We start from the raw sequence: 23420 nt of genomic DNA, 5'->3' as shown, positions 1-23420 counted from the left end.
GATCGGATTCACACAGCCAGCACTGCAGTGAGAGAGAGAGAGTGAGCCAGGTAGGGGCAGAGAGCTGAGAGTGTGCAGCCGGCCCCCCCCTGCACCCCCACGCTACGCCACTGTTCTCTAACCAAAATAAAGACACTCTGATGTTGACGATTTCCAGGGCTTTGTTTGGCTGGAACTTGCCAGAACACAATGCAGCGGTACCTCGGGTTAAGTACTTAATTTGTTCCGGAGGTCCGTTCTTAACCTGAAACTGTTCTTAACCTGAAGCACCACTGTATCTAATGGGGCCTCCTGCTGCCGCTGCGCCGCTGCTGCTCAATTTCTGTTCTCATCCTGAAGCAAAGTTCTTAACCCGAGGTACTATTTCTGGGTCAGCGGAGTCTGTAACCTGAAGCGTATTTAACCTGAAGCGTATGTAGCCCGAGGTACCACTGTACTTCTCAGGTGAGTTCCACCACCTCTCAGGTGGCACCATTCCCATTCCATGAGAACAAGGAAGGCGTTCATAGTGAGTTCCGGCACCTCTTTTTCTAGAAAAGCAACACTGGTTACTTCCAACCCAAGATCGTTCTAGTGCTGCTGAGAGCACATTTTGCCACAACGACTGGAAACAGAATTCTAAGGTTCACATAATGAATCATCCAGCAATGTCCATCTCCATGGCTAGGATGTGCCTACAATGTTTACTCATATGTAAGTCTTGTTAGGCAAAATTTTCTGGAAAAGTTAATTCAAATTTAAAATTTAATTCCAAAGCTTGCACCCAGGGCATTCTAACAGAAAACACTTGATGTCCAGTCACTACATGCCTCTAGTGCTATTTTTCTAGAAAAAGAGATGCCAGAACTCACCATAAACGCCTCCCTTGTTCTGATATAATGGCAATGGTACCTACCTGAGTGGTGCCGAAACTGAGTTCCAGCGAGTTCCGGCTGAAAAGAAGCCCCACGTGCCTTACTCCTCAGGGCAAACAGACTTGGAGATAGGACCTCTGAGGAAGACCATAATGAAAATAGAAACACCAAGATTTTGAAGGAAATTATGTTTATGATTATTTATTCTCTATACAGTGGTACCTCGGGTTACATACGCTTTAGGTTACATACGCTTCAGGTTACAGACTCTGCTAACCCATAAATACTGCTTCAGGTTAAGAACTTTGCTTCAGGATGAGAACAGAAATCGTGTGGTGGCGGCGCGGCAGCAGCAGGAGGCTCCATTAGCTAAAGTGGTGCTTCAGGTTAAGAACAGTTTCAGGTTAAGAACGAATTAAGTACTTAACCCAAGGTACCACTGTATATATATTTTTAAAATCTGAAATGATCCCATGGTTACAACTGTAGCAGCCAAATGGAACTTGCAGTTATATCTGCATGCATGAAGTGGTTTTGAGAAGGTAGTCTATACAAGAAGGTTAATGTTTTAGAAAGCTATCTTCAAGCTCTGAATATTTTACACAGGTTTGCACTATGTAGCTTTTATTGCATCAGCCAATGACAAGTTATATTCTGTCATGAAATTTACATGTTTGGCTGGAAAGTGGCATCTGATAATTATAGTTGCCTTATATAAACAAACCAGGAGTTGCCTTATATGAACAAACCAGGAGTTGGTCAACACTCTCAAAAGGCAAATGTTAATTATACATAGAAAATGGCCTTAGAATGCAAAATACACCACAGGTCCCTGTGTGCAGACATATTCACTTTAAGTTTATCTTACATTTATGAACATCCTGTTTTCTGCAAGTTATTAATCTAGGAATAACACACCCTGAGCACCTAACAGCAGCAAAATTCTGAGCGCAACATAAATATGAACCTTTGTTCCATATCATCCTTGTAAAAGACATTCATTTTTGTAAAGTATGGATGATCAAGTTGTACATCTCTCTGTGTTACTAAAGAAACGATAGTGCTGCCATGCAGTTTTTCTACATTCTTGCTTTCAAATAATTAACAATCAAATAATTTAACATTCTGTAAAATCTGCAGTCTGGTTAGTTGGGGCACCTTTGTAGGTGATCAAAAGGGTTTTAGTTGATTAATCTAACCAACCAACCAATCAACCAACCAACCAACCAACCAACCAATCAATCAATCAATCAATCAATCACTTAAACACCACAGCTTGAATAAATGCATAATACATGCATGAATGTACTGTTTCCTAAGCTTATACATGAGATCTAAACTTCATGATCAGCAAAATACATGGTTCAGCCCTCTGCTGTAGGAGGGGGAATCAACAGCTCTGGTTTAAGTTACTTACTGAAGGGAAGGGTAGCTTGCACACTGCATTATAATCTTCTAGTTGGTTTCTTATCATGGATGCTGTAGGACACAAATTTGCATTTCTAAAAATAGCAACTGGAACATAAATGAGCTGAGCAAACAGATGCATATTATAGCATTGTAGCTATTCGGTGACATGTGGCCTTGAGCTGACACTAAGCTTTCAGCTGTAGCATTAAAAAAAGTAGCCATTTTGGATCAAATCATAAAAAATATTGATGTGTATAAGTCTAATTGGAGTAATGACCTTCAATTTTGGCATTTCTTTTACACTAATCTCACTAACTTTGATTTTTTAAAAAAATGTAATAGAAACATGGAATTCTGACATGAGCAGGTCTAATTGCAATAATAATGCCAATAGTGCAGGATTTTTAGGTTAATCTCTTGCTCCTTGGTTAATCATCTGAAAGGGGTTAAATATTTTACTGATGAGGGTACTCTGTTTTAACAATGTTTAACAAGTTGACTCTCAGCAAAAACCCGAACCATGAACATTTGTAAAATCCTACTATTTGAGCTTCTGTAGTATTTTTCTTTTTTTTTTACATTGCAAACCAAACTTTGCTTCCTAAACTTAGACTTACAATCTCTTACTGCCTTTATTGCAACCAGCTGCTTTTTTAATAATAGTATTGATTTCTTTTATATAAACAGTCTGCTATTCAGGCTGTGAGGGTGTATGCAGTGCTCATTTTGGCCCTGAGGCCCATTACAAATCATTTTCACCGATATTCAATGGAATCTAAAGTTTTATTATTTTCTCTTGTGAGGAGGAATGATGATTTCTGATCCTCTCCATGCTTTTTCTGCCCTTTCTAAATTACGTGCTTCCTCTCTGGGAAGAAAAACGACAACAACTGGTTTGGGTTTGTTTATTTTTAAAATATAGATAGGGATGCGGGTGGCGCAGTGGTTGGCGGTTCGAATCCCTGCGACGGGGTGAGCTCCCATTTCTCTGTCCCTGCTCCTGCCAACCTAGCAGTTCGAAAGCACGTCAAAGTGCAAGTAGATAAATAGGTACCGCTCTGGCGGGAAGGTAAACGGTGTTTCCGTGCACTGCTCTGGTTCGCCAGAAGCGGCTTAGTCATGCTGGCCACATGACCCGGAAAAACTGTCTGCAGACAAACGCCAGCTGTAAAGCGAGATGAGCGCCACAATCCCAGAGTTGTCTGTGACTGGACTTCACTGTCAGGGGTCCTTTACCTTTTACCTTTTATTGCAGATGGGGCCAAGCTTAGCTTTAATTCAACTTTGCATGCCATGCTCTGTATGTGCCCTGGGATTTCTATTTATGTACTAGATGAAATAGACTGAGCCCTGGCTATGAATCAGAATCTACATTTGTTTCAGCTTATTAGTTTTCTCAAACGATTCCATTCCAAAAACAAGAACTGAGAGATGGGAACATTTACCTCTGGATTTCTGAGGAAAGCAGATTACATTTTATGAAAACATTATCATGCCATTAAAACCAGCGACCTTGGTATTATCTGTATGATAGTTTCTAATGCCTTTCTGTGCATCATTTCATCTCTCCTAATGAACATTATATTAGTTCAGCTTGCAAAGAGTTGGGTGTGGTGGGGTTTTTTGTGGGGTGTGTGTGTGTGTGTGTGTGTGTTGCGAATAAATGCTGGATTCTGCTATTTGCGACTTCCTGCACTCATGAGCATGCATTCTCTGAAGTTTCTGTTCCTTGAAAATCGCTCTGAGTGAATGATTGTGTGATTCCTCTTTAAGCATAACAATCAGTAATGCATGTTTACGTTATCAAACACGCAGGAGCCAATTTGCCACCACAGACAGAACATTCAGCTTAGCAGGACAAGTTTTTGCATTCATTATAGTGTGCCAGCTGAGAGACAATGTTTTGTTTTTTATTTTCACTTACCACCTTAAGCAGCAATGGAGTTTAATTCCAAACTAGAGTGGTTATGTTGCAGAGCTGCTAGAAAGCCTCAGGTTCAGTTCTTAGCGGTTAAACCACAGAGACTAGGGCTTGCCGATCAGAAGGTCGGCGGTTTGAATCCCCGTGACGGGGTGAGCTCCCATTGCTCGGTCCCTGCTCCTGCCCACCTAGCAGTTCTAAAGCACGTCAAAGTGCAAGTAGATAAATAGGTACCGCTCCAGCGGGAAGGTAAACGGCGTTTCCGTGCGCTGCTCTGGTTCGCCAGAAGTGGCTTAGTCATTCTGGCCACGTGACCCGGAAGCTGTATGCCGGCTCTCTCCGCCAATAAAGCGAGATGAGCGCCGCAACCCCAGAGTCGGCCACAACTGGACCTAATGGTCAGGGGTCCCTTTACCTAGAGTGGTTATGTTGCAGAGCTTCTAGAAAGCCTCAGGTTCGGTTCTGAGCATCTCCAGATGATAAAGGCAGAGGGGACAGGTGATGGTGAGACCTTTTCCCAAGACTCTGGAGAGCCAAAGTGAGTCCAAGTAGGCAACCCTGAGCTAGATGAACATACAGCCAGATCTAATATAAGACGGCTCCCTCTGTTCTACTGTCAGGGTGCTCATTCATTCATTATGCTATGCTAGCTCTGTATATTGTTATAATACATTCTGCTAGATACCATGGAGATTTTATCTGAAGGGCAGTTTATAACGAAATATTTTATACCACCACCACAGGCTTAACAACAACAATTTTATTATTTCTATCCCAAGCATCTGACTGCATTACCGCAGCCACTCTAGGTAGCTTCCAACATACCGTATTTTTTGCTCTATAACTCACTTTTTCCCTCCTAAAAAGTAAGGGGAAATGTGTGTGCATCTTATGGAGTGAATGCAGGCTGCGCAGCTATCTCAGAAGCCAGAACAGCAAGAGGGATTGCTGCTTTCACTGTGCAGCGATCCCTCTTGCTGTTTTGGGGTCTGAGATTCAGAATATTTTTTTTCTTGTTTTCCTCCTCCAAAAACTAGGTGTGTCTTGTGGTCTGGTGCGTCTTATAGAGTGAAAAATACGTTATATAAAAGCATAATAAAACCATTCACGTTAAAAGACTTCCCTGTACAGGGCTGCCTTCAGATGTCTTCTAAAGGTTATATAGTTACTTATCTCCTTGACATCTGATGGGATGGCAGCTACCATCAAGGTGGGTGCCACTACCAAGAAGGCCCTCTGCCTGGTTCCCTGTAGCTTCACTTTTCATAGTGAGGGAACTGCCAGAAGAGGGTTCTGCTCGAGGGGAGCTTCCACCAGCCAAAGGAGAATATGGATTTTTGCTATTTCCCCCTGCAGTTCCTTGGAAATCTACTCTGGACAGGGGGACCCTACAAGATGGGACACTACTGACTGCGGTTGGAGAGGGTCTTGACAAAGGTTACCCCCCTCTCTTCACCCGCAGAATCTCTTCCCTGGATTAAAAAGCCTTTCATGGGCAGAAGGCGAAGTCTGGACCCAACCCTATATGTTGACTCCATGCTGAATTAAATGCAGGAAATGTTGTAGAAATGATATCGCTCATTTAGAGGGCCTTGCCTTCAAAAGGAGTAATCAAGGCCATCTAAATTCAATTTCATATATCCAAATCCTTATCCAATTCTATTACGAAAGATCTGGACATGTTGCCATCTTTTAAGAGTTAGAGTTAAACATTTAAGCAACAAAATGGAAGACTTAAATGTAATTGAAAGGAGCAAATGGGGAATATGAAATGCTGAACTAGAGAAGACACTGAAGACCATTTTCCATGTATTTTTTTCCCCATAGGACAGCTTCCCTAAGTCACTGCTGTGACGCTCATCATACCGACAGATTTATTCACATTTATACTAGCGAGAGAGATGTGGTATGTAGGATTGCTCCCAGGTGCTCGGTTTCTCTATTTCAACTTGTGAGTAGACACCGGTATAAATCCTGCCCATTGTATCATTCTGTAAATCAAAGGTGAAACTTTCATGTGAATAACTGCTCGAGAAAGGGTATGAGGCTTATATAGGCAGGGTGGTGACGAACGTAGTAAAGTGATGGACCTTGGAGGTCTAGATTTGAACCCAAGTCCACTTAAGGATTTGCTGAGTGATCTTCGACAAGATACCTGGCAGTGCCCTATTTGAATTAGTAGTGACCAGTTCTATTTTTCTAGGAAAAGAGGTGCTGGAACTCACCATGTAAGCCTCCCTTGCTCTCTTATAATGGCAATGGTGCCCACCTGACAGGTGCCACAACTGAGTTCCAGCAAGTTCCAGAGCATAATAAAAAGCCCTGGTAGTGACATACCCAAGGGGGCTGATGTGAAAGGAGATGAGGCTTGCAAATCAATTTCCATAGCAAAAATAAAATAAAATAGTGAAGGAAACAGTGATTGGCTTGTTATCTCTGTTTGCAGCTTGCATAAATTATGACTAATGAATTGGCAATTGTCATGAAGGACAAACACCCCCAAAAAACAACGTTCTCAGTATTTATTTAGGTTGCAATCTCTCTCACATTCTTTAGTGCAATAGCATCCCTTTGAATCGTTAGTTTAGATGTTGGTGTATTAAATCAAGAGCGAGAGTTGCCTCTTCAGAATATGGCTGTTGCATTTCCTGTGAGGTTTCTTGATTTTCTTCTTCCTACCCCTTGAAGCATTTGCCCCCACAAACAGGGAGAGTTTACTTCAATTTCACCAATTCCTCCTTGACTTCTGGATGTACCTGTGACAGTTGTAATGATAAACCATAACTTCCTTCTGTGAAAGTAAGATCTGCCTTCAGCTTTCCACACTATTCTCTCTTCCTCATTTACATGCAAATGAAGATTTGTATCTTCCACTTTTGATTTTAAACTAACCACGGTGCTGCATGATATTCAAACCTGGGGAGACTGTGGTTTGTTAATACTATAGTTCTTGAGAAGCCAGGATCAAGCAGTAGTTCCGGATTTGAAACCACAGTTTAAACAAACCATTTCCCCAAATCAAGTGCCAAAGTCAACTGTGGTTAGTTTTTGAACTCTGCAACAGCTTTCCAGCATCTTTCTCTGGTGTACAAATAACTTCTGTTTATTTCTAAAGTTATACAGTTTTTTTAAAAAAACGCAGAACCAAGAATGCACACCAATCAGCTGCCTTGAATGATTTTAAAGAAAGAGATAGCTCCCGCCCCATCACAGGAATTATGGGAGAAAGTGAATCCCTGTACTTCCCCCACAAAAAGCCACACATGGACATATTTCTCTGCAATTTGGCAGGCTTATTCCACTCTGGAGGGACACCTATACCTGTTCATTTCATCCCCTTTGGCCCAAAAATGGGGGGGGGGCGATTATAGCTATTTTTAGATTCTCCATTGTAATGAATGGAAGAACACGAAGCTTTATTTTATAGAGTGGTTCAGAGTGAGAAATACAGAGCAGGGGTCAGGAACTTTTTCAGCAGGGGGCCGATCCACTGTCCCTCAGACCTTGTGGGGGGGCAGACTATATTTGGGGGGGGGAATGAACAAATTCCTATGCCCCACAAATAACCCAAAGATGCATTTTAAATAAAAGCACACATTCTACTCATGTAAAAACACGCTGATTCCCAGACCGTCCACAGGCCGGATTTAGAAGGCAATTGGGCCGGATCCGGCCCCCAGGCCTTAGTTTGCCTACCCATGAAATAAAGCTATGTACTCCAAATACATGTACTCCAAACACTCGAATGTTGCTAATGAAATAGGAAGCACAATGCTAAGAAGGAGCAGGAGGAGGAGCAGGAGGAGGAATTAAAGAAAAAGTTTTGCTTATTCAAGAAATTATGAAAAAATGAATTTTTTGAAAGCTGTGGGTATCAACCAAACTGACTTAATTTTTTTGCATTGACAACTGCCTACTTTCGCAAATCTTGGACAAAAGAAACCAAGATGAAGCAAATGGGACATTAAGCTTGACCAACATAGCAAAATTGATAAACTAATTATCTCGTCTGCAAGTACAATTAACCTGAACTTCACCCTAGTGCTGCTGTGGCTGTATGGATTATCCTTTTAATTACTTGCCTTTCATTAGAGATCATCCTCTATGGCAGTAGGGAGGAAAGTTAGCTAAATAGGAAAATGAAGATAAAATCACGGCAGTCATCTTTTACATGTAATGATGAATTCATGATACTGAAAATGAAAGATAGCCACAAGGGCCACAACTAACTTGTAAGAACTACCCATGCTTTTAAAAATAGCAGCACATATATTTAGAAAGTTAGGCATTTCCATCCTTCATCCAGCAGGATTGTATGAATGGCATATAAAATGTGTCCTTATATGTATGCATTATCATATAAAATATATAGCCAGAAGGGAATACAAGGAGCCTGCATATCACAATTCTGAAAGCCCAATTACTCTAAAGGAAAACAAAACTTTAAATAAATAAATAAACAAAACCTGCTGTGGCCAATACCTAGGGCATAAAAATTGACTTACCAAATAGCTAAAATATGTGATATTTATATAGTGTGGTGTGATTTTATCTCATACAAAAATCAGGAGCATGTGCAGCAACATTTATTAAAGACTTTCCTCAGATTATGTGGAAGAAATTATGTACAAATTGTAATATTGTGATGAGGTATGCAGGGAAATGGAGCTCCAAGTTGCCGATGGATCTAACATATATGCTTACATACAGGTAAAGAGGAAATACATGTTTAAAAAACACAAACTGATATTTACAAGATAGTAATAAATTTTTACATCATCACAGCTGGAACTGCGATTAACAGAGTGTTGCTAGTGGCTGGCATTCCCTTGTGCAGTTTTTCTTGGCTGTGTGGGCAGAGTAATTATATATTTTAGTCAATAGGTGGCACTGGATTTAGTCCACAGTTTCTTGTTACTGTTCTGCTCCTATTATAGACAATAAAGTTTTTGTCTAGCTTCCTGGACCATGTTTCCTCTGAGCTTTCCGTGACATTGGCTTTCCTGCCAATCATTATTTGTAACAGACAAAAGAATCCAATAATGGAGTGCTGGGCAAAAACCAAGCCCTAAAAAATAGCACTGGTGATATATTTTCATCGTTGTTGAATCCTTAGTAATCTCAACCCAACAATCCACATGTGGTGTTAATGCCCAGTAGATATATTTTAGCAGCTGCTTGGGGTAGGAGGCAGTCAATTTTTGCTAGTTCAGTTTTTACCATATTGACTAGAAGTTTTTCAATGTTTTATGGGTTCGTTTTTTTATTCACACAAACACATTCTGGGCTTAAAATATAAAATCTTTAGGAAGAAAGAAGATTGTTTTCATTGTCCTCCATCAATCCTATAGAAATATTCACTGACATGATAAATCATTTTTATGCCATTCTCTTTTCTAATCAAACGCTCCGTGTGAATTTATAAGCAGCCCAATTGATATGCATCTTGCCATGTGTTATGATAGCCCGTGCCCTGTTGCACTGCAAAAACCTGCAGCTGTCTAAAGCTTAATTATGTATAAATGCAAAGCCCAGATGCTTGGCCAACAGTGCTTCAACAAAGGACAGCTCCTCGCTTGTTTTTGTTTGAATTATAATTGAGCAGATGTATATATTTCAACCCACGTTGTCTCTCGTGTACTTTTCGCCTTTTTCTCTGAATGCCTTTCTGAAGGAACCATTGAAAGAAAAACAACTACATCGCGAACTGTCTAAAAGATCTAAGTGGGGTCATTAATGCTTTTGACAAATCCCTCTGCCTTTAAGACAATCTTTTTAAAACTACAAAGATGAGCTCCCTCCTCTATCAGCTGTACTGCAGATAGCTTGGTGGTGGTGGTGGTGGTGATGATGGTGTGTGTGTGTGTGCGTGTGTTTAAGAAAAGAATACTTCAATGGAAACTGGCATCTGGGTTGAAACAAAAAAGGCTCACACAAAGCCAGACTTCTAAAGAATAGAGTGAGATCAGGCAATAAAGCATTATACCTGCTGAAAGCAGGTAATAGAGGCAATGAAAGAGTGTTTGTAACCCGAATTGCCCTGCATAGGAAAGCCTTTTGTCAACTGCACGTGGGTGGTCATTCTGCAAAGTCAACGAGGGATCCTGTAGCATTAGGCAAAAACAGCACAAATCGCTGTTTCCTTTTCACACTCAGGTATCACATATGTAACCTTTTTCTCACAGTCATAAAACACCAGTGGCATTGGTCCTCTATTGGTGGTGGTTTGTTGTTGTTTAGTCGTTTAGTCATGTCCGACTCTTTGTGACCCCATGGACCAGAGCACGCCAGGTACTCCTGTCTTCCACGGCCTCCCACAGTTTGGTCAAACTCATGCTGGTAACTTCGAGGACACTGTCCAACCATCTCGTCCTCTGTCGTCCCCTTCTCCTTGTGCCCTCCATCTTTCCCAACATCAGGGTCTTTTCCAGGGAGTCTTCTCTTCTCATGAGGTGGCCAAAGTATTGGAGCTTCAGCTTCACGACCTGTCCTTCCAGTGAGCACTCAGGGCTGATTTCCTTAAGAATGGAGAGGTTTGATCTTCTTGCAGTCCATGGGACTCTCAAGAGTCTCCTCCAGCACCATAATTCAAAAGCATCAATTCTTCGGCGATCAGCCTTCTTTTTGTTCCAGCTCTCACTTCCATACTTCCATACATCACTATTGGGAAAACCATAGCTTTAACTATACGGACCTTTGTCGGCAAGGTGATGTCTCCCTGAGACCTGTGGGAAAAGGGCAGTGCACAAATTCAATAATTAATAATTAATAATATTACATATCGATTTTTGCTCAATCAATCTCCATTTTAAATCTCGGTAAGCATTCTGTATGGATTCTAAAGCAATTTTCCATTGTTCAGGTTGTGTGACACATTCTAACTCCCTATTCTATTCACCCTCTAAGCTCTTAAACTTCTACTTCACTGGATTCCAATGAACATTTATAAACAATAGTCACAGGTTCAGCTTTTCTGGGAAAATTCTGTTATTCCTTCCAGCAGTTAGGGGATGCTGAGGTACTCAAAGCAGACGGCCCATCAACAGCCATGAACAGGTGGGACGATTGAAAATATTGCCATTCAGCACTCACCGGTAGATGGTGTCTAAACCCCCAAACAGGAAACTGCAAAAATTCTCCATCTGTTCCTATTAGCGAATGCAATGTACAAATCCCACAATCAACACATTTCTTACACACAAAGATTGCCCTTCAGTTTGGCATTCTTCCATTCATTCTCCCATTTTTAGGTTATAGGCATTTCTCTCTCTCTTTTTTAAAAAAAATGATATTTATTAGAAGTTTAAGAATTACAGAAAAAAGAAGAAAAGAAAACAACAAAAAATTTGACAAGACATACATTACAATACATAAAAGAAAAAGCATAAAAAACAATACAACAATACAGCAAAAACAAAACAAAACATTAAAACACACATCCAATGTTCCATATCTTTATCTTTCGTTTACTTGTTTCATTGACCTCCTCACACACCCCTTTTTGTATTCTAATTTAATTAATTGTTTCAGCAAATTCTTTCCATCTTTCTCAATTTTTGTTATATAATTTATCTTAATGGTCTTACCTATTAATTATCTCAGCAAATCCTTTCCATCTTTCACTATATTCTGTCATTCAATTTACCTTAATTTATTTTAACCTTATCTTACCATAAAAAAACCTTAAAACTTAAAACTTAATACTTATTTGTACATGACTCCTTATATCATTTCTACTAAAGCCAAATAGTTTCATTCCAACATTTTTCCTAATACTTGTTAATTTTACACTAATTCTCAAAATAAATTTTTTAAAACTTTCTTCCAATCTTCATCCAACGTCTCTTCTTCCTGGTCTCGGGTTTTGTCAGTCCTTCTTGTCCATTCCATCTAGTCCATCAACCTGGTGATCTTATGTCCGAGGCTCTTAAGTCTTTTCCATCTCCCTTCTGCAGATCTTCTTCTTGTTTATACCTGCACTTTACTTTGTCTTTTGTTGATCTTTTTCTTAATTTCTTTCCTTTCTCATTGGGGGGTAGGCCTCGGGGGGACTCCAATCCAAAAATATCTCCATCTCCCCTCAGCAGATCAGCCCATTCCCCACAGTCCCATTCCCCACAGTCAACACTGTAATCCAGAAAGTATTTAAAAGCATGTTTCAAAGTCCCTCCAAAATTAAGAGCCCTCACAACTCCAGACCCCCCCTGGTCCACTCCTGATTCAAACTTCAAGAACAGCGGCTTATGCTCCTGCAAGGCCTCGAGTCTCTCCATTTGTGTTACTTGAGGTTCAACAGCAGCCTCCTCCATTATCTTCTGCACTTGCACTTGCCCTGTCAAAACAGGTTCATGGGTTGGTTCCTGAATGGTTTCTATATGGGTATTCGCCGTTTGTCCAAAGTTTTTGACTGCAACAGTCATCAAATCCATCTGCTCATGCATCTGCTCCAGGAAAGCGCTTGTCTTGCAAAAAGCAAGCACCAAAACTTCTTCTAAACACATTTTTATTCAAGGTCAGAGTCTGGTCTCACGATCCTAATCTCCACAGCTGTGAAATCCCCAGATTGACTCTAGCAACAATTTAACAAGCTCCCTCTAGAGGAGACAGTTTCTATTTGTATCCATCTTTTGAAAGCAGAACCAACAAAAGAAAATTACTTTCATTTTTCAAATATTTTGTTTCTTTTGAATGCAAAAGGCAACATTAGAATCAATTTGTTTCTCTTTTTTAACTATCTGTCAAAAGACGTTCCATTTACAGTCAATGAACTTCTCCATAAATTTCTGTCTCTGACACCCCGTTCCCAGGTTTGAGACGGTGGGAATTTATCTTTCTTTACTCTCTCTCCTGCAGGCTTGAACAATCAAAAATCCCCCCCCCCCTTTTCTCCTGCTTCCAAGATGGGTTTTGGTGGTAATAACTGAAGGAGATTTAGACCTTTATATACGATGTTCCAGACTTTAGCTTGTAAAGTTTTTGCTTCAATCTATTTACAAAAATGGGAGGCGGACTTCCTGTTTAGAACCTTCCTGCTTCAGTGCCAAATTAAAATGTTTCTTAATCCAATTTTCCGTTCTACTCACGGGTACTTGTTTAGAGTCCAATTGTCCACAGGAAAAAGTCAGCGCTCTCCGGCAATGGCTGTATTCTGGTCCTGCTAGCTAGGGATCATGGGAGTTGTAGGCCAAAAACATCTGGAGGGCAGAGGTTGAGGAAGCCTGCTTTAGATAATTCTTTGTTAGATTTTCCCCAGGACCAGCTGAGAAAAGGCACAGTGGTCATCTCTGCCCAAGCAAAAAGTGTCATTCATCAAATATAATATATAACACAAGTAATCGGGTCAGGAAGCTTTTGGGTGCAAGTGGCTTCAGTCTAGCTCCAGTCTTCATAGCAAAATAAGCACAAATCTGTCATCTGCTTATAAGATGATGTGTGCTTTCCCCCTTTGCAGGGCCCTTTCCCAGCTTTGCAGAAGAGAGCCTTGTATGCAAATATGTAATATGTAATGCAGCTCTCAGTGAAGGCAATCTGTCCTGCAGGCAAGGCCATTTGTTAGTAACATGTATCAAATAATAAAAACTGATAAGTGAGCATCGCTGTGGATTCAAAGGAATGACAATTCCATTTCCCACACGCAGATCCGTTCTGTAGCTCCCTTTTCTTTTCTTTTTTTATGGAAAATTATTGCACAACACAATAACCTGACTTCTAGTAAGTGCCTCTTGATACCTGCAGGTATTTCTAAATACCTACTTTAATGGAGCATAAGGAAATCCATTTTGTGTTTCTAATGTATTCCCTGCTGGCCCTGATACCAGACCGTTCAGTATTTTGTCTTAGAGGGCTAACGTAAAGGGAAGGGGGGGGGGAGAAGAGGATAATCTCAGGCACAATAGATACATGTTATTTTCCCCAGCGTTTGACGGAAAAATAATTGGGTGAGTTCAGGACAACTTCTTGCCCTTTTGAAATCTGAAGCCTGGCCTGGTGAGAGGAAGCTTTTGCGATTTCTACTTAAAAGGACTGCAATATGTATTTTCACATCAGTGTCAGCAACCGCTAAGGAAAGCCAATACGGCCAATGTTATGCTTGCCAAACACAAACAAATTTGTTTTCAAGAAGAGGGCAAGTACAAAGCTTCTCATCTGCCAAAACGAGCACATTAAGAATGACCTCTTTTCTTGGGGCACCTGAACGCTTGTACAGGAAAGCGCCGGAGATATATAATTAATATTAGCTAACACGCAGTAAGGTTAATTGTTGCTTCTCTGAACACTCAATCTGCATGCAGTTGATAAATCACACAATGAATCAAAAGTGGCTCATATTTAGGTCACACAAAGTCACTGCGTCTTCCTTTTCCTTTTTTAAATTTAAACAGCAAGCCGGATTAAAACACGAGAGTATTTATGGAGAGGAATTCAGAGAAGCGCTTGCAATAGGCTGCCTTTTGGTGTAAAAAAGGGAGGGAAAGTTTCCTCAGCACACACCCTAGGGACACGTTAATCAAAGCTTTTTAATGTATCCAGTCTGGTCTCTGACAGGCTTTGTTCCAGTGATGGCATTTTGCAGGATAAGGCTGCAAGTTACCAGTAAGACACAGTAATTGCCGGGGGTGATAGAGTTTCCTACCTTAAGGCTTCCTACTATTCCGTTCTTTGTATTATTAGGCAAGGCTAGAAATGTCTTGTAATCAAGTGATAAGTGGAAATTTTGATCGGGAAACACATCATGAAGGACAACGGAACAACAAGGTGATCTGTGTTAATTGCAACTCGAACCACTTTTGCCGGATTTCCACTCGCCTGCCACATTTTTTTATCATAGACTCGTAGAACTGTAGAGTTAGAAGGGATATATCAAATTCTTGGAATGCCATGGAAATCCCAAATTCTTGTTGGGATTTGGTACCATTTCCTCAGTGATCAGTCAATCAGTCGATGTGGGTGAAGATGTGCTAAATCTTTCATTCACACATATATTGTTTTTGGTGGCACAACTGGAGCTGATTAGAGTCCTCTTCAGCTGTTCACTGCAGAAGACACAAAGGTGCAGAGTTTGCTATTCCCTCAGATGACATAATGCTCTGCATTGCAACAGAACTTGACTCACAATTGGTTGAGGGAGCTGGTTCATTGTGCAAAAGTTTCCAATGTGGGAATGAAAGCACAGTTGATGCAGATGATGTCATTCAGGAGCGGGGCTAATCCTGCACATTCCTGGAACTACCAAAATATTGAACCACCGGATACCAAGTCACCAAAATAATACTGAACAAGGCATATTCTTCAAGCAGCGTTAAGAAAGTAAATAAACGTACTAATGCCAAAACACACAAATCTAATGTTCATGAAGTGCTAATGTTCATGAAGTGCGCAGAGGAATTTGAAGTGGCCATAACACATGTGCGAGGCTTGGATCAGTCACTATTTTGTCATGAGAAGCCACTTGTCAGGTGGGAAGGATCTGCCTGGTTGTTGCTTACTAGGAGGAAGAGGGTGTTAAGTATAATAGATTTAATTGACACAGAAATGGAAAGTGTCTGTGTATTAATGAAGGTTTAAAAATGGATAATAACTAAATGTGCCCTGGAGAAATGGTTTAACATGGGGTGTTTCCATGAGACCATATTAAAAGCAAGAGCTCTCTCTGAGTTGTAACTACCGGTAGTTAATGCTCACCTGTTGATTGTTGTTCTACTGTGTGCTTAGAGTGAACCTTTCATCATGCGATGGAGGCATTGAGTTGCAAATTTCCATTTTGAAAGGGAGCTGCCTTTAGTCTTTTGTTCCCCAAACTCCATGGAGTGAAGATGTAAATGAAGCTCGTGAGGAAAATAGCTTCAGGAAAATGGATGCTGTTAAAGAGAGAGAGAGATCTTTGCTTTGAGGTCTGTTTGGATTATTTCATATTTTCTAAGATGCAGAGACTGTGCTGAACAGCACAAGACATTGTATTTTGGGATGTATCTTTAATGCTTGTGTTCTGTTTTTTAACAAAAGTTCTGCAAGTCAAAGTTTGAATAATATTCTTATGGGCCTGCACAATGAATTCTTCCCAAAAGGAGCCAGTTCTTATGCTTCCAGTCACTTCAAACTGCACAGTATTAATATCTACATCAGAGGGGGGGACAAGGTGACAGAGAGGTTGATGTGGTACAAAAAGAGCAGAAGCCAGGCCAATCCGGTGCTTCTGCTGGCATGTTTACACCGCACCAGCCTCCCCGCCACCTTCACCTCTCCCTCTTGGTAAGCATTAGCAACCCACCTGCAAGGAAGCTATCATAACAGTTCCACCCCACCTGGCTAGCCACTTCTGCCTGACACAACAAAGTCTCCCATAGAGTCGGAAAGCAATAGGTGGAATGTAAAGGAGGAGGGTCAGAATTACAAGGGAGGCCAGCAGACTAGCAAAAGGTGCCTGCAGCAACTGGAAAGAAGAAGAAGAAGAAGAAGAAGAAGAAGAAGAAGAAGAAGAAGAAGAAGAAGAAGAAGAAGAAGAGGAAGAAGAAGAAGAAGAATTTATATCCCGCCCATCTGGCTGGGTTTCCCCAGCACTCTGGGCAGCTTCCAACAAAATATTAAAAATGCAAAATATTAAAAACATCAAACATTAAAAGCTTCCCTAAACAGGGCTGTCTTCAGATGTCTTCTAAAAGTCAGACACTTGTTTATTTCCTTGACATCTGATGAGAGGGCATTTCACAGGGTGGGCGCCACTACGGAGAAGGCCCCTGCCTGGTTCCCTGTAACTTCACTTCTTGCAGTGAGGGAACTGCCAGAAGGCCCTTGGAGCTGGACCTCAGTGTCCGGGCTGACAGATGGGGTCACTTGCAGAACAAGTCAGCCCCTTCAACCACTGGACATGCCACCATGACAGAAATCCTATAGAGAGGTTGAACCCCAGCCCTTCTTACCAGGAAGTTATCCACCTTCAAAGCAGACAGAGAGAACAGGACCATATCCATGATGGGATGGATAAATGACAAGAAGGGAAGAGCGTTCCTGACTGCTGCTCTACTCAGATTAACCCACTCTCAAATCTTCTTTTCTTTTCTTTTCTTTTCTTTTCTTTTCTTTTCTTTTCTTTTCTTTTCTTTTCTTTCAAAAAGCATAATCATAGTAAAATGGTATTGAGCTTTCCTTACATATATTTGTGTGTGATGTCCAGTTAGGTCCATGGTAAAATGCAAGTATTTATCAACTGTTTGATAAATATCCTACATTGTTCCATATAATACAGCATAGATATCATGTTTGCAGCCCAGAGATATGCAGGTATTGCCCTGCAGTTTAAAAAATATATATGGGTGCTATGACCCTTGCTCTCAGGGCCTGCTTTCTGGATCCTTTTTATCATTTAAAATAGTCAACAACTGCAATCACCTAGATTACATTGTTAGTCTGCACACTGCTCTATGCGAGCATTCACGGTAAGAATAAGACGTTAAGTGAATCTGACATGCAGTTTACCAGCAAGTTTCACAGTACATGGGCAAAATGTTGCCCTGAATATGTAAAATATTATGATCATTGCCATACCTAACTAATTGCATTTGAAGCATGCTGGCCATAAAATTAATTAGCAGTACAGAAAGCATCATGATAACCAGCTATAAATACTAAACACAACTAATTATTTCAGTCATAAAAGGGCCCTGCCAATTTATAATGAAGCAATATGTTGCACACGCACAAAGAAATCTTTTGTTTTGCCTCTCCCCTCCCCCACGCCACATATTTGCCCATGGAACTTGTTCCATTTAGTGACAACGTCAGTACTAGCGGATACCAGACGGAATACAAGCTAAAATGAAACCAGCCTAGGATTTTCAGCATTCTTTAAGATGTTTTGCAACTGCGAAAATGCAGATAACATTCTTTTATCATCGGCATCAAAAGCAGTAGGTCACTCTGGATCTGCGGAGAACATTTTGAGCTCTAGCAACAATTGATTTCCTTAAAAACAAAAAAAAAGCAGCTGGCATTACAAAGAATAGCCCTCTTTCGATTTTTCTGTTCCACTGAAGCATTCAGAGAATGCAGCAGGCATAATAGGCTGAAGTAAACAGTGTCAGGTTCTGTTATATCAGGAACTCTTTTAAACCAGCCAGACAAGCTATCATCAGTGCTTGAAACACTGTAAATAGCTGTTGAGCCTGAAAATGAGTTTGTTTCCTAACAAGGGTTTTGATGACATTTTGAGGAATAGAAGAAGATGCTTTGCCGACGGTCGTTGTTGCTACACATTCAGTTATGATATGGTTTTATTAATGAGTCAATATGAGCGGTCCATGTGGGGCACTTAATAGAATTAGAAGCTCACTCAGCAAAGTGCCATTGAACTGCATGCTCATAAAGCTTTCCTGGGAACGTGAATGAAAAATAGAGATGGACTGTGTAAATGCCCTGCCTCAAGGTCAGCGTTGGGTGGCTTCAACAGAAATTGTTAGGGTGGTGGCTGAGATAACAGAGCTAACCTATTTCTAAATAACATACCAAATGGCTATCAGTGGTCCAACATGGGGTGGGTAATTCAGCCAACAAGGTGTGGGCCAAACCAGATGTGCATTAAATATGCTACCATGTCTTTGAATTATCATGGAATGCTAAAAATGACATTGCCTGCCAGACCATCTAACCATGTAGCCTTATATCTGGCGAGTATCTTCTCTGGATCAATTCTCTTGATTGTTTCTTCTTTGGAAACACCCCCCCCCCCGGCTGTTCTCCACCCAGATCCAAAACCCTATATGCTTGGGGGCAGCAGTTCATTGGCTCTCTGTTATGGTTGGTGTGAGAGGTAAGTGCAGGGCAAACGGAGATGAACTACAACTTTCTTTTCATGTGTGGCAGAACTGCAATGCTCATGGGGATATATATATGCTGATGCAGCAACATTACAAACCTAGGTAGAACTTAGGGAGAGCATCAAAGCTATATCCAAATAAAAGCTTGCATGTACTGAGCTTATTCTGAATTGAGTCAAGAGAGTTTGCCCATCAGTACTTACACCTTCAAATAAAAGAGAAAAGTTACAGTCCAGGGTCATTTTTTAAGGCCATTAATATGCTATTTCTCATTTCCATCTTCTGGGGATGCAGAGAAGATTCTAAACTTAGATGTTCTGTGAATTCATGAGGGTGATGGAAGCGATGTTGTGTGGTGGTGGTACATTTTGAGAATAGGGACACAAGTGGTGCTGTGGTCTAAACCACTGAGCCTCTTGGGCTTGCTAATCGGAAGGTCAGTGGTTTGAATCCCTGCAACGGAGTGAGCTCCCATTGCTCTGTCCCAGCTTCTGCCAACCTAGCAGTTCGAAAGCACGCCAGTGCAAGTAGATAAATAGGTACAGCTGGTCAACGGTGTTTCCGTGCACTCTGGCTTCCATCATAGTGTCCCGTTGTGCCAGAAGCGGTTTAGTCATGCTGGCCACATGACCTGGAAAGTGTGGACAAACACCAGCTTCCTTGGCCTGAAAGTGAAATGAGCACTGCAACCCCATAGTCACCTTTGACTGGACTTAACCGTCCAGAGGTCCTTCACCTTTTTTTCTTTTACTACATTTTGAAAGTGGTTTTAGCTAGTGTACACATCTACTGAAGAAACCAGTGTCAACCTTCTGGGTATTCTTGGACCCATCCCTGCCTATGAATGTGCAAGTGACAGCAGTGGCTTGGAGAGCCTTTTACCAATCCTTTCTGATTTTCCAACTGCATGCTTTTCTGGAAAAATCAGATCTAGTCCTAGTCACTTCTAGGCTGTGTTCCACTGTATCCCATTGCAGCCTCTTCAAAATTGTCCTGAAACTTCAATTATTTCAGAATGGTGTGGCCAAACTTGTTTCTGGGATCGGCAAAATGGATCACATTATGTCAATTTTGTTCTAATATTTTGTCATAGAGAGGCATGATAGTAGTTAATGAATCAAAACAACGAATAAATAAAATACATTAAAATACCATGCTGCTGTCGACTTGAATAGGAAATGGATAGTGACCAAAATCTAAAAGGCAGCAGATCTTGCTATTTATATATTGATTGGCTGAGATTTCAAACAGATAAATAGATAAGTGAATAATCAGCCTCTTCCCAGAGAAAACTCTGCTTAAGACCACATATAAGCTGATAAGCATTCATTTGAGTTTGGCAGGCAGAATGCAACAGACAGCCCCAATGTGCATTGTGAGCAGCTTGCAAACTTTGGGATACAAATCCAAAGCGCTTAGCTTGGAAGGAATACCTCGACTGTCCAAACCACTATGCACAGAACCAATTTGGTATGAAACAGATGTACTATGCACGTAGAAAACCTCAATTTGGGGGAGAATAGGAATCATATTCAAATGATCTGTGCTCGATAATCTCAAGACAATGAATCAGTAGTATGCCAGCATGTAAAAGATGGTGCTGAGCCTGGCCCTTATCATTAGTGTATTAAGGTTTCCTGGAAGATAATTAGACAGGATTTTCTGTGTCATTAAGCAATTCACTTTATGTTCCGTATACGCTTTATACTCAGTTTCTGTGGCCTGCTCTCTCCCACCCCCCTCTCAGCTCTTCTGCTACAGTCCTGGGACCCTTCATCTGCCCAAGGACCCATCATCTGCTATACGACCCATTGTTTATTGTTCTGTGTCTGATTTCAACAGAAGCAGACCTGCCTCTCTTCTACTGACACTTTCTTGTTATAAAGGCTTTCATTTTTTTATCATAGGAATGAAGTACTTAAGTCATTAGTGAGACGATTATACAATGCATCAAAATAGACCAACTTTCCCCAACCTGATGCTCGTCAGAGGTTTTGGAATGAAAGCCCTAGCAGACCCAGCTAGCATGGCCAGGTTGCGAGAGGCTGGATGGAACACAGCACCTCTAATTAGAACAGAGTATTTCTAACCCATGGAGGAAATTCACTGGAATTGACTGAATACATTGGTTTATGGATGATGGCAGAACATTTACTGTGTTGTCTTTAGAGTGGGTTTCACAGCACTTTCTGTAACACGTCCTTGACTTCTTTAGGAATCTCAAAAGCCAGTTCTGTAGGGACGCCCTGGGGCTTAATTAGATTATATCTGAGTGGAGGCAGAGCATGTATATCAGGAGTGGGAATTCAGTGGTTTCCATACTTATTTAACACAGGTATAGCCTGTTCTTCACCATGTGATCGCAAGGTGGAAATACATCCCATAAAATTGCAAAATGAGCAAACACCACAAAACCCCACAATAATAAAATGCAGAATATCAACAGTCATAAAAGGCAGGTGGTACTTTCTTTTCCCACATGGTTAAAATGTCCTTGTTGGACTCTGACTTCCATCAGTCCAAGCCGGCATGGCCAATGGCCAGCGATGTTGGCAGCTGTAGACCAATAACATCTGGAGGACCATAGGCTCCAGCCCTTAGTTCCCACTTCTTAGAAGCCTCATTCTGCTCAATAAATGTGGGGATTACTTCCTTTTCCTAAGGAAAGCTGATATACATTTGTAATCAGACTTGCCCTAAGAGGCCAGTTCTGCACTAGGCCTGTAAGGCAAAATTGAAACTTTGGAATCTAGAGAAACAGTCGAACAGTCCCTGCTCTATCAGTTGTGCTCTGTGTTGGCACTTGTAGCCTAGCCAGTACTGGCCCAGCTGTTTCCAGTGTCTGCTTTGTGATGTCTCAGAGTACACTAAGAAGGCGATCTACTCAGCTCACTACCTGACATATCACAATTGTAATGGGGATGATGGAGCCGAAGAGGGTCACCCTCCATGCACCATCATCGATATATTAATCACGCTCCCCACAGACCATCACACAGCTGTTTGTCAGGCTAGGGGAAACACAGTTGTGATGGAGTGTGTGCATGAATGAGTGTGTGTGCAAATCAATTGTGCCTTCCAGTTGACTGAATTTGGGTTTCCAAGTAGAATACTGTCCATTGATATTTGGCTGAAGCTCTGATATACTTGGCATATTTTTTTTCATGATGCTTTTATAGATCCTTTGATTATGCTTTTTTTTTTAATGGACAGTAAAACGGAGGAAATGGCAGAGATAGTTGAGTTTTCAGCAATAGTTATAAGAAGCCCATTTGTCCATTTCTGGGTCTTTTAAGCACTCACATTCTTAAACAGAATGTAATTATTGAGGAAATTAACTTTATAGCTGCAGATTGTGGTGTCATGATAATTTAGAGGTATAGAAGGAATGTTTTCTTAGCAATCTTTTTTATCTCTTTCTTTTTTGGTTATCACTTAATGGCATTCATTAAAAGTGATAACAGAAATTGCTTCTCATTTTAAATTTCCTACCAAGTCTCCTGTTTAGTTGAGTTAACTTTCCTTGGAACAATATATTAGTGTCATGCTCAATTGACTTTCTTTATAAAGGAAATGAAAGTCCATTCTCTGCACCAATGGAAACAATATAAATATACACGTTTCTGTCCTTTTGTTAAAATAATTGTAAACTCCAACAAATTCTGTCACAGACAACCTCTATATTGTGATGCAGAGCAGCTGGCTGAAGTCAATTCCCCCCCACCTCCAGTTTTTTAAAAAAACATTATTTACCTTTTGGAATCCAGGGCAGGCTAGCAGAGAGCAAAGGCTTGAGCTTTCATTGTCAGCCAATCAGCCGTTTCTCATTTCCTTTCCCCATGCTTTTCTCTGGAACAGCCTGCAGCAAGAAAATATATTGACTTTCCTGAGAACTTGGTGTTCAGACTTTGAAATTGCACTCCCTATCTTTTAATCATTTGATACCGAGAACAGACAAAGGAAGAAATCAAAGGACCATCCTACTCAGCTATCTTTCCACCTCCTTGTCCTGTCACATGCTTTGTAATTTCGGGACAACAAATCTGTCTCTATAAAACTCGTGATTTCCACTGGTTTGACCCTTCTGCAGTGGAGGTCAACAGGAATTCTATTTGTTGCTTAACTGGTTTCTGATCAGATGCCAACTTCTGCATTCTCGAAATAAAGATCCAGCCATGCCCTGCTCAAAGGACCTCACACACTCAGCTTATAATTGCTCTCATACTTCATGTGTGAGACAGGTAACTGTCCAGGCATTGAGTGTTGTTTATTTTATGTTATAGGCATTTCAACACTGCTAGGGTTTTCTTCTCAATAAACCTTTGCAGAACAAAATCATTTGAGGAGCCTTACATTCCTTACCAGTACACACTTGGCCAAGGCAACAGGAGGCAACTTGTTCTTCAAGAAGCCTAGGTATGAGTC

The 23420-nt window shown here is 40.9% G+C and overlaps 1 long non-coding RNA gene across 1 annotated transcript; it reads right to left on the bottom strand.

Moving 5' to 3' along the window:
• Positions 1 to 6784: 6784 nt before the first annotated feature.
• Positions 6785 to 22929, bottom strand: LOC310688364. Its single transcript, XR_014516896.1, has 3 exons — positions 22749 to 22929; positions 15868 to 16043; positions 6785 to 6941 (listed from the first exon to the last, which is right to left on the bottom strand). It is a non-coding gene; the product is annotated as an uncharacterized lncRNA (long non-coding RNA).
• Between the last annotated feature and the right edge of the window lie 491 nt (positions 22930 to 23420).

Source organism: Podarcis liolepis (assembly GCF_965112155.1).
Source record: "Podarcis liolepis genome assembly, chromosome: 11".
In the NCBI taxonomy this organism is placed as follows: domain Eukaryota; kingdom Metazoa; phylum Chordata; class Lepidosauria; order Squamata; family Lacertidae; genus Podarcis; species Podarcis liolepis.
The sequence above is the reverse complement of the archived record's forward strand: the minus strand, read 5'-3'. Positions and strand labels throughout refer to the sequence as shown.